Genomic DNA, 12272 nt, shown 5'->3' on the forward strand with positions numbered 1-12272 from the left:
CTCAGTAAGCAGGGCAGCAACAGCAATACAGCTGTTAATAACAAAGTAATTGAAACTGTAAGCAAAGTGGTTCACAACAGAAGTGGTTGATGTTGAAACAGGCAACGCAACAGCATAGGCCTCCTTAGAGCAAGTATTAGTGTTACAGGACAGACAACAGAAGCAGAACAGTAAGCAGTAGTGGATAAACAATAATTGCTGGCAAAGTGGTATTAACAGAAGCAGTTAAGATGTACAACAGCCTGAAGAGGCCTCCCAGGAAAAGCAGTGTAGCAGGCAAGTCAGACACTGTTACACCGGGGGTTCTGTTCCTGGCCGAGCGCCAATAACCGAAAATGGCCAATAATTATGGTAATAAATGGTGTTTACGACGTCACAAGCGCCAATACACTGCTTACTGACACCGTTAACCGCTTATCAGTGCCAATAAACCGCTTATTGATGCTAATAAACTGCTTCCTTGAGGAGGAAACACCTGACGTTATCCTAACCGCAGTAACTACCAAAATCAAAAGAAAACCCCGAGTTGATAACAAAAAGGACAATTCAGGAGAAACTAAGCCAAAAGTACTCACAGCGATAGCTTCACTGATCAAACCAGATTGTACTAAAGGTATATCCATGTGAGAGACAAAAAGTTGCAATCTCATAGAACCATGGTGCCATTTTCACTTGGATAAGAAAAAGACACTTTATACAACAAAATTTGAGTAAATACAGAACAGGAGCTTTTGACTTTCATTATGGTCCCCTTCAGCTGTACTGAAGAGGACCTTCATGAAGGTCGAAAGTTCCTGTTCTGTATTTACTCACTTAAATTTTGTAGTATATAGCGGCTTTTTCTTATCAATTCCAGACAAACACGAAGAATGTGTTTTCATCACTGCATTTTCACTTTTAATCAACAACTAACAAATAAGGGAGACAAAATATCAACTTACCTTTGCAGACGTAATGGATGTATTTTGAGCACTGCCATATTCATCCTGAATCTGAGGTCTATGTACAAACCCTTGTTTAACACTAACATCGTCAAGTTCATCCTGAAATGAGAAAATATACATAAGATGCCATAATTACATAGTTTACCAATTACTAGTCAATGACATAGCCACCCAAAACCAAGGTAAGAGAATGCTCAGAGAACATATCTTTACCAAAGACACTTACACAGCCTTATTAGCTTTCACTTCTGTAAAGTTTAAAACATAAAAAATTTCAAAAGTATTTCATATTTCTCCTAGCAGACAAACATGAAATTCTTTTCATATGGACTTTACTTGTAAACTTGAGCTGGAATGGCCATTCAAACTTACTGACAAGGTAGTAAACTACAACAAGCTGGGGGAAATAATTGGTAGGTTTGCCCAACCTGGGGTGTTACCTTCCTGGTCCATTTAGGAACACACGAAGGGAACCTGCAACTCTAGCATACTACACATATGGTGTGTAACAGTTGCTAGACTTCTGGATCGTTAAGTAAAGGGTTTGTATGCCATTACTCAATCAGGCTGTAAGAACTCATACTGAGGTGTCGGAGACAATAAAACAGGTAAATATGATCAATGAGTATATTTTGTCTGTCCTCCTTTCCCATTGCCAAGAGAGGAGGAGAATTTGCATCGCTTCATTGCCAATAAAAAGACTGGTGTCCAGTCAAATAGCTAACCTGCACTCGCATCCGTCAAGCTTTTTTACAAAGTGACACTCTGACTTTCCATTTACCAAAGAGGAAGGCTGAAAAAGAGAGAGGGTGGAGAACCGGTCACTCCTATCCTGTCTCCTTCCAACTGGATGTCTAGATGAGGGGCTACCTGTTTCGAAGGGAGCTGGGCTCAATATTCAACCCACTGACCCGCCACCACTGGTCCAAGGAAAGTGTGTCCAAGGCTAGCGGGCAACATTCTACAGGTAAAACACTGTCAAGTGATCATACATGATACCTCTCTGCACATAATACCTGAAAGCCAACAGGTTCCTACTGAGTGATGCCCTACCATCATGAGCTCTAGTTCGGGCTGCAATTCTCCTTCCACACTGGAAGAGACAAAGCCCATGGATCAACTTACAGAGCTAAGAGATATCGTATACTCGGAAAACTGACATACAAATCTGACGCGCTGGGTTCCTTCAAGATAGTACTGTACTGCAGCACTCAAACAGAACTTGGTACTATCTCGCAAGAGTCACCATTGAAAAGACCTTCAGTGAGGACAACAAGACATATTCTAACTGATGACCGAAGTTCTGAATCTTGTTGCAACTCGGGACAACTCTGAACAAACAGATCTCTATCTTCCTGAGTGCCATGCATATGAGAGCCCAGATGACTCGCCTATACCTATGCTGATGTCAGCACTAAATGAGGCACAGTCTCTGGGTTCAGACCTATGTCTGACAACCCTCAAAAAGACTCGTACAGGCTATGAGTCAAAAGTGAGAGTCATGACTCTCTGGGGTTTGAATCCAGAGAGAAAGACTATTATAGCTTCTCAGGCATACAAAAGATCTCCCTCAAAAAGGAGAGATCTGCTCCTAGAATCAACAGAGCAGAAAAAAGCTTCGTGCAAAAGGTAAGTGAGAAAAACACAGCCACCTGCTGACAAGCAACTCTGATCACAGAGATGCCACATCTCCAACATCAATAACTGGAGATGATTTTAGTCTTGTAGATAGCTGCCCAAGGAATGAAAGTATCTGAGAACTCCTATGGATAGCAAAGAGGGAACACTCTCGTTGGGGAAAAGGCTGGAAAATATCAAGGTGAGAAGTGCACAAACTCTCAACACCCAGATATACCAAACTATGAGCAGCTGGATCTGAAGTTTAACTAGAGAGGAATATCTCTTGGGACCTCGAACCACAGAGCTAGGTCCTGATATTAGTTGGTAAGGACACAAAGGCAGACCTAGGTTTTGCCAGAAAAAAGAAATCAACCCACTTTATTATTATTCAAAAGATGAAATCTATTCATATGGAACAAGCCCACAGGGGCCACTGACTTGAAATTCAAGCTTCCAAAGAATATGGTGTTCATTTGAGAGAAGTAAGAGGAGATAAAGGGAAATACAGACAGAAGAGATCCCACTCACTTATTAACAAAAAAAAATTAATAAATTAACAAATAGATAAAAATATATTGAAACACATGGAGAATAGTATTAGGGCAGCAATGCATTGCACCTTCGCTTAAACTTCTGAAGTTCCAATTGCACGACATCCTCTGGGAGGCTGTTCCACAGTCCAACCGTGTGAGGAATAAAGGACCTCTGAAACTGAGAAGTTCAACAGCTAGGCACATTTACTGCATACTGGTACTGCTGTTCAGCAAATCTGGTTGCTCTTGGCAGAAAAAGGGGATCAGGGATCAATTGTGAATGTGAAAGATCTCTGTTGAAATACAACTTACGAAAACATGATAAACAAAATAAGTCATAACTGGTACTATTAGGAAAGAGAAATCTACCACCTGGCTATCTAAAAAAAGATAAATCTCTTGCTGATTATGTGCTAAAAGGTGACAACTAAGGTCACTGACGGCGATATTATTTCTTAAGAATGACAAAATCTTTATAAAACCCTGGTTTATATATATACAGTAGAACCTTGGTTCTCGACGCTAATTCGTTCCAGAAGAAGTGTCGAGATTCGATTTTGTCGAATTCTGAGTTAATTTCTCCCATAAGAAATAACTGAAAATGGATTAATCCATTCCTGACCACCAGTCATTACCCCAACCTTGCCTTTTATACAAAAAAACTTTACACAAATTACAATTAAATAGGTTCAGAGTTGAATAACTTACCGTACCAGAAGCACTTTTTACATTTTTAAATGCATACTGTATCAAAAAAAGTTGGCCTATGACCAATGCGGCCAGATAATGATGATATACCGAGCCATAGGCTAGGCTAAGTAGCCTTATGGGCACTACCAGAATGTACTGTAACAGGTACACATGAAAACTGTTGTTAATAATGATAACATTGAAAAACAAGCCATATTATCACATGAAATTATTAACAGTATTTATAAACGGAATTACTGTATGTCTGTTATCATAAAATTAAGAAAATTTCGAAATTACGCCGAACTCGGCAGCCTGTGGCAGATATAAACAAACCAGAGCGCCGCCCTGGTGGTGTATCACGGTACTAATTACATAAACATCTGAAATGTTTATGTTAGGCTGCCGAGTTCCAACGTAATTTCGGAAATTTTTCTTAATTTTATGATAACAGACATACAGTAATTCGGTTTATAAATACTGTATTATTAATTTCATGTGATAATATGGCTTGTTTTTCAACAGCAGCAGCAGCAGCATGTGTGGGCTTTAAATGATTTTAAATAAGCATGGAAGAACGCCACCAACAACGCCAAGCAGCTGCAGCCGCCCCAAACTCTTTTTTTCTACAAACATCATATGATTCATCGGGTCGGATTCGGTTTGTTGTTTGAACTCCGACGCAAAATTTACTCAACATTTCGTGTTGAAATCCGATTATTTCGAGTTCTAGTACAGTCGAGGACCGGGGTTCTACTGTATATAAACAGGCAGTCCCCAGTTTACGACGTTCCGAGGTTATAATGCTTTTCAAATATATTCATCAGAAATTATTTCCTGGTTTACGATGCATGTTCCGGGGTTACAAAGCGTCGTACGCCAATCCGATGGAAAAAATATGGCTCCAAAATGGCAGATTAATTAAAATCTGGAGGTTTTTTGATGAAAAACTCAATAAAAATGCAGTTTACATTGTTTTCAATATACCTAAAGCATTAAAAGGTTTCTTAAGATTTTTTACAATTTCGGCGATTTTTCGGTTTACAACGCGTGTAAAAAAATGGAACCCCTGTCATAAACCGGGACTGCCTGTATGTGTATATGTATATATATGTATATATATATATATATATATATATATATATATATATATATATATATATATATATATATATATATATATATATATATATATATATATATATATATATATATATATACACAGAAAGTCCCAGGTTAATGGCGATCCAGTTTTACGGTGCTTGTCTAGCGACGGAAATTGGCAATTTTCAGCACAGAAAATCACTGACTCCTGCTTACTGGCACCAATACATACCTAACAGAGGCGCTGATAACTGGGACTGCCTGTATATATATATATATATATATATATATATATATATATATATATATATATATATATATATATATATATATATATATATATATATATATATATATTTAATAAAAATTTAAAAATGCTACTGGCATCACAATTTTCCTGAGGACTTTGGCTATAATGTACCAGCCATTCTTGTCTCAGGCCTTGGAGAGAAAGCTTTTCTTCAGGTCCCTAAGACCTGGGTCATTTAATTTCAGTAGTAAGTGTTTGACAGTCAAAGGGACCAAGCAATTATCACAATAAGGTTGATTTTCATTTACTACTAAAAACTTCCTATACTTCCAAGGAAATAAGTTTCTCGTAATTTCTTTCACTTTGTTTGTCGTAATCGTATTCCAACACTCCTGCCATATATTCCTAACAAGTGATCTGTCTATATTTCCTTGGAAGCTGCTATAGCTTCTTTTGCTAGATGGTCAACCATTTCATCACCAGAGTCCTACATGTGCTGGTAACCACAAAACTTCACTTTTTATTCCTGTGCAATTCATTAAATACAGCCACTATTGAATTTTTAAAACCAATAGATTAGTAGAGTTTAAAAGTACTTACACTTGGAAAAATATTTTTTTCAGTCAATCAAAATAGTAGTTTCCCTCATCAAAAATTGCTAGTCCCTCAATGGCAATTAAAATTCCATATATGCAGTTCTGCAGTAAAAATACACATCATGACACGTAGTGTACCTCTACAATTAAAATCATCACTATATACTCCTATCCCAACCCCAGCACTGGATTTGGAGTCATTAAATATAAAACTTGAGTTTTTAAGCTCTTCAACAAGTTCCATAAAAATCAAGCGGGTTTCTACCTCTGTCATATTACTTTCAATGCCATTAAAGTAATTGCAAAATATCAACTCTAGTGAATTCCATGGTGGGGTAGTTGTTATTTTAAATGGAAGTACCTCATTTCGGACAATAATCTCTTTTACCCTATATCCATAAGGTTGTGGTGACCTATGGTGTGACTCATGGTACCTAAAATACTTTTTGCTGTTACCATTCTGAAAGGTTATAGTTTTGGAGTCTTTGTGATCTGTACTCACTAACAGTTGAAGTTTCCTTTCCACCATTGCCATTTGCTTTTGTGCAAATGATATGGGCAGGTCGCCTACAAAGAGTGTGGATAAAATGTCATGAGGATATCCCATTGATGGCCAAGGCAAATACAGTAATATCATACTCAGCGCACTACCTTTCGGAACTCCTTTCTGGCATTTTCTCTTAGATAGGGTGTCACCTACTCTGACCTGGAAAAATCTACATTGCAAAAATACCTGGATATATAAAGGCAATTCTCTTTTATACCTGAAACATGTATACTTTTAAGTGCACCATGCCCCTAAGCTTTGTTGTATGCCTTTCCCAGGTCAAAAAACACAGTCACATGATGCTGCTTTGATGCAAATCCTTCACATATGAAGGACTCAAGACAGATTAAAACATCAGTGGTTGACTGCATTCTATGGAAACCACATGGTTAGGTTATAAAATACCTCTTTTCCAAGTACCACACCAGTCTAGTGTTTACTATCTTCTCCATGTATTTACTCATGCTGTCAGAGCAATTGGTCGGTCATGCTGTCAGAGCAATTGGTCGGTAATTTGCTGCTAAAAATTTATCTTTTCCAGGTTTTAAAAAGGTTAGGAAAAAGGGTGATTCCCAATTTTAGGGTTACTGGTATCATGCCAAAATCTGTTAATATATAATACTTAATATCAATAACTTTGTCTTTGCAGAAGCATACTTTATCATTGTATATGGTGTCTCCTCAGGGCCTGGAGCTGTGTCATTACAAGTTGCCAGCTGTCTGATGATGATATAATCTTTTATATTTTTGCTTGGAGGATATGGATGGGGCCTCCCTCTTTTGCGATCACCAAATTGTGAGCTACCAAGTTAGACACCTGCACATCTTGTGCACCTAGTAGCTCTATGCTGGGTGAAGCTTCCCCAAGATCAGGCAAAGACACTGCCTGAGAGAGCTTCATCGAGTCTTTTGTTGGGGAAGGGAGGGATTGAGGAACGCAGGGCATCAGTAAGGCCTTACGATGTGATGCACTGGCCTCATTACATTTACAATTTCTTTTCAAGTACATCACATCTAACCTGAGTCCTAGATGATGAAGTGGCTGTATCTAGTTGTAAATTTTCTTTTGTCACTGCCTTTTGACCTTATTTAGTAATCTTTTTGCACACCCTATACTTATAAGTTTGGTGGCAGACTTGTTCGGGCTGCTTCTTCAGTTTTATATAGTCCGCAGTTCTTGTCATTAGATTTATGATTCACATTACAGTTAATGCACCTGGCTTTAAGTGTGCAGTACAGTCGACCCCCAGTATTTGCAGGAGCTAGGGGCCACAACCACCAGCGAAAAGCGAAAATCCACATTAACTGTAACTTCCTAAGTTAATAGTTCAAACATCAAATCTACGGTACCTTAAACTAAAATGGTTATAACTGCCTACAGGTATTTTAACAATTCAAACGCCAAATATACCTTAAACACTGGTCCATTCCAGGTGCTGAAAAACCCAAGACACCCCTCCTTCTAGCACCAACCTTCAGCATCGCACACCCGCTACTAAGGGTGAGGTTCCATTGTGAGCCACGAATAAGGAGAGTAACTGAACCAGAAAAAGGTAAAAGACGTCCGGGGCTCAAAAGAGACCAGTACTATTTTACGAACAGCAGCTGCAAGGAAAGAATGCTGCCCTTGCATTCCAACTTCTCTTCTTCAACTTGCCTACTTTCCAAAATTGAAAGAGCGATTACAGGCGAGATGAAACTCCCACCTGGAGTAATAGTCTGGGAAACCCCACAGGAAAATACGAAGTTAAACCCCCACTGACCTAAAGAAGAGAAGGCCAAAAGCAGTTCCTTATAGGCCAGGGAGACTATAGGACACTGCATGGCAAGGAGAGATGCTGTTAGTTAACTGCATCAACCTTGGCACAGTCTCTACTTCATCCCAAAAGGATTGAAGTAAACCCCAGAGCCAGACCAATCCTCAGTACCAAAACTTTGCCCAGGGACTCAAGACAACACTATCTCATCCCCCCACATGTAAAAACAGCTAAATAAAAGTTGTCTGGTGGCTCACATGGTCAACAAAGACTACCCCTAGGCAAAAGCATTTTGAATATGGCCTCCTCGTTTGGGTCAACCACTGCCATAACAACTGAGAGAGAGAGAGAGAGAGAGAGAGAGAGAGAGAGAGAGAGAGAGAGAGAGAGAGAGAGAGAGAGAGAGAGAGAGAGAGAGAGAGAGAGAGAGACTTCTAATCTGACAACTATCTATCAGTACAAGAGACTCCAGTTTACTTGTGGTATTGGTTTGGCACTGACCAAGATAAAGAGGTCTCCTTTCAATGAGTCAGGGGCACAGGTAGAAAGTTACTAGTACACTGGAATGGCCCTGTACATATACAAGTGAAATCATGTGGGCTAAAACACCCCTAAATTATGACCAAGGCAACTATGCTTGAGCCTAAGCTCTCTCAGTGGCAGGAAAAAACTGCTGAAAATGCCCAAGTGCTTCCCAAAGGCCATTCAGCTTGCAATTAAGCTTGGTGGCCCCTAAAAACAGCAGCCTCTGCACCTTGGTATCTTGAATCCTGGTGTACGGAGCATTCCACGTGCTGAAAAACATGAGACACCTTCCTATAGGAGGAAGCTCATCGAAAACCCTCATGGGATCGTTCCAAACTTGGGGGTATAACCCATTCAGTTCTAAGACCAATACAAGTACATAATACTTCCATGTGAAAAAGCTCAGTAGAAAGTTTGAAAGCTTCCTATGTTAGCCCCTATGCTTAACCAGCTCCTCTCTCTTGGAAGAGAGGGAAAAAGGAGGAACAGTCCCTGACTCCCTTGCCCTATTTAGTAGAGGCAAGGCTTCTGATAGGTGAAGAAAGCAGTGAACGGTCATCAAACCAAGTTGACAACAAGCCCATTAATCGTGGAGAGCATACTCATTCATGCAAATAGGGGCAAGAGCTATCCAAGATCATGCCAAAACCTTCCTAGCTGAGAGACTTCTACAGGAAAGAAAGTTGGGGGGGGGGGGGGAATCACCCCTTACTAAGTCTTGCTGGCAGGACCACATGGGCCCTATCGCTTTCTGGACCCTTGCAAGCCAAGGACCCTGTAATGGAAGTACAGGAACCCTGGCTGGCCTAGATAGCGGTTGCACCCGTACATGGAGCATGGGTAATGGCAGGGAGGGGGTCCCAGACTGGATGTCCAAGAGCCATGACTGGATTGGTACTCCAGGGACTGGAAGATCCCTGGTCAACAGCTGCATCCATGCTCCAAACTGTGGGTGCAGCATTACTATTAGCATGAGCCAAATCAGTCTTCTTCCTCAGAAAAGGACCAAAGGCTGGAAGCCTATCAAGACTTCCTGCAGGGAGAACTAGACAGCCTAGTAGTCCTCTTCTTCCTCCACTTGCAAGTATCAAAAGAGGAAGATCAGAGACAATGGAAAAAATCTGCAACAACCATCACTGCCAAGCAGTGCGGTCCAAAGGCTGGATCCGTCTATAGTGCCCGAGCTGCATGACCAGGTCAGGCTAGCCCCTCTCTCATGGCCCCGAGGAGCCAGACACATAAGGGTCAAAGTGCTTCCTGGTCAACATGGCCATCTGATCATGGAAGAACTGGGAACACCGGCTCATCGCTCCCCGAAAATTCCATTCAAAACTGAGAGTTCAGAACCAAGTGAACAGCACAAACCTTTCCCTGTGCGATGTCGAGAGATCGCTGGGGAAGAGCCAGGGTGTTTCTGTTTCACCCTGATTGCCCAACTAGGTAAAGATAGGAAGAACGGTATAGGTCCAACTCGGCCCATAACCATCTCGGCCCATTCAATGTAACCAACTCGGCCCATCGCCTGTGCCAAGTCGGCCCATTTGTGATAGCCAACTCGGCCCATTTTGACAGAGTCAGATCAGATCAAATGAAGTCGTCCAGTATAGCTTTTTGCAACAGCACACGCACAGCAATATTACGCAATGATAGGTGTAAAGGTTTTATTATTCCTTTCCAAACATTATTTAATGACTATAATAAACAACTGCACTTAGAAACAATTATTGACAACTCGTTTCCCTAAACATTATAAATTATTTGGTTGTTGTTATAATTGTTTGAAAAGAAATACTGAGAGAGGGGACCGGATGGAGGGAGATACACACACGCTGCAGTAGAGAGAGAGAGAGAGAGAGAGAGAGAGAGAGAGAGAGAGAGAGAGAGAGAGAGAGAGAGAGAGAGAGAGACTGGTTAGGAACCTCCCTTTATACAAGCATTTAAGTGTCTCTTAAGTGCCTCATTGTCTCATTCTAATAGTTGTTTTATATGTAGTTCAAGGCTTTGAATAATTTTCGAAACTGAACCATAGCTTATATAATTGATATGGTTACGAACCTACTGCTAGACTTCAAGCAGCTAGGACAACATGGCTGACCAGTGCTTGATATGCTGTGAAACTGTCCGTCCCCGTCAGGTCAAAGAAGATTTACCTTTAAAGTAAATAAATAGTACTCCAATGACATATATTTTGATTTGTATAGAATTTTGGCATTATGCCAAGCACTGGGGTACTAAGGCCATTCAGCACTGAAATAGAAATTGACAGTAAAAGGTTTGAAAGGCGTAACAGGAGGAAAACCTTGCAGTTGCACTCTGAGACAATTGTTAGTGTGTGTGGACAGTAAGAGAAGGAAATGTCATATATTAACTTTGTACTCACAATGTCATGTGTAACGTGTTCTTTACATATGACAGCAAGCACTGCAATGTGATGGATGTAGCTACTGGCAGCATCGGACCTGTGGAAGTGGGATCACCCGGGAGCAATACAGGGCTGCTGTTAAAAGAAGGTAATATTGACTGGATGTGTCACATGTGTATTCAAGAAAAAATCAGAGTCCTGGGGAAACTTGTGTAGTTTCGAAAGCGCAAACACGAATATTTTGAGGATGCAGTGGCAATGAGTAATGTGAATAGCGAGAGTCTAGATTCTTTTGAAGGTGGAGTGTCAAATGTCAGTGGTGGTTCTTCAATTGAGGATCCTACGCAATGGAAATGTCTCTCAAGGGAGACAGTAACATATGAAAAGATTGAATCATCTTCACAAAGAGGAAATTGAAACTTATTGACAGCACTGCCACTCTTACACACTAAAAAGAAAAACTAACGTGAGTATTCATTGGCGGTGTGTGGTTAGAAACAAAAAATCTCATGCATGGCGACAGTAAAAGAAGTGGGTAACACTTTTATTAGAGGGCATGCTGAACACTGCCATCCACCTGAGACCAGCTGTGTTGTAAAAAGTAAAAGGTGTGTACACTGCAGTAAAAAAGGCAATGGAAGACGTCTTTTCACCTGCTTCTGATATTGTTGACGAGGTACTTCGGGAGCAAGTAAATCCTACCATTCCTGTTTCATGTCTACTGGCTCCATTAAATCTTGCTAGGCAGGGAAATCGTGAACGGAAGGCAAATCGACCACGAGAACCGCAAGACCTCGATTTCGAAATTAGCGATGCCCACATTCCTGAATACTTTTTGCAACGGGACATTACTGTCGAGAAAGACGGCATTTGATATTTGCCACAGATGATCAACTTAGTTACTATTCAAAGCGAAGCAGTGGTATGCTGATGCTACTTTTAAAATAGTACGCAAACCATTTACACAACTGTTCAGCATCCATGCATTTGTGAAATATGATGGGCAATTGAAGCAAGTTCCTTTGTTTGCGCTATGTCAGGAAAAAGGCGCAGACACTACAAAAAAAGTTCTTTGTGAAATAAGAGAACTGATAGGTGGGCATGCCCTTAAAGTTGAAGAAGTTTTGATTGACTTTGAAGGCAGTGTATGGCGTGTTATTCGACATTTTACCAAATGTTACGATCCGTGGTTGTGCTTTCCACTGGGGCCAGGTTGTATGGAGGAAAGTGCAAGAGTTAGGCCTTCAAAGTTCTTACACAAACGACGTCGGCACTTACAAGTTTTTAAGGCAGTTGTTGTCGCTCCCATATATGCCACAGGAACATATAGAATTAACTCATAAG

The 12272-nt window shown here is 40.5% G+C and overlaps 1 pseudogene; it reads right to left on the reverse strand.

The window, feature by feature from the left end:
- The window catches only part of LOC136835260 (mediator of RNA polymerase II transcription subunit 12-like protein), a 195010-nt pseudogene that overhangs the window by 180021 nt on the left and 2717 nt on the right, over positions 1-12272 (reverse strand).

The sequence above is a fragment of the Macrobrachium rosenbergii genome, chromosome 55 (assembly GCF_040412425.1).
Source record: "Macrobrachium rosenbergii isolate ZJJX-2024 chromosome 55, ASM4041242v1, whole genome shotgun sequence".
In the NCBI taxonomy this organism is placed as follows: domain Eukaryota; kingdom Metazoa; phylum Arthropoda; class Malacostraca; order Decapoda; family Palaemonidae; genus Macrobrachium; species Macrobrachium rosenbergii.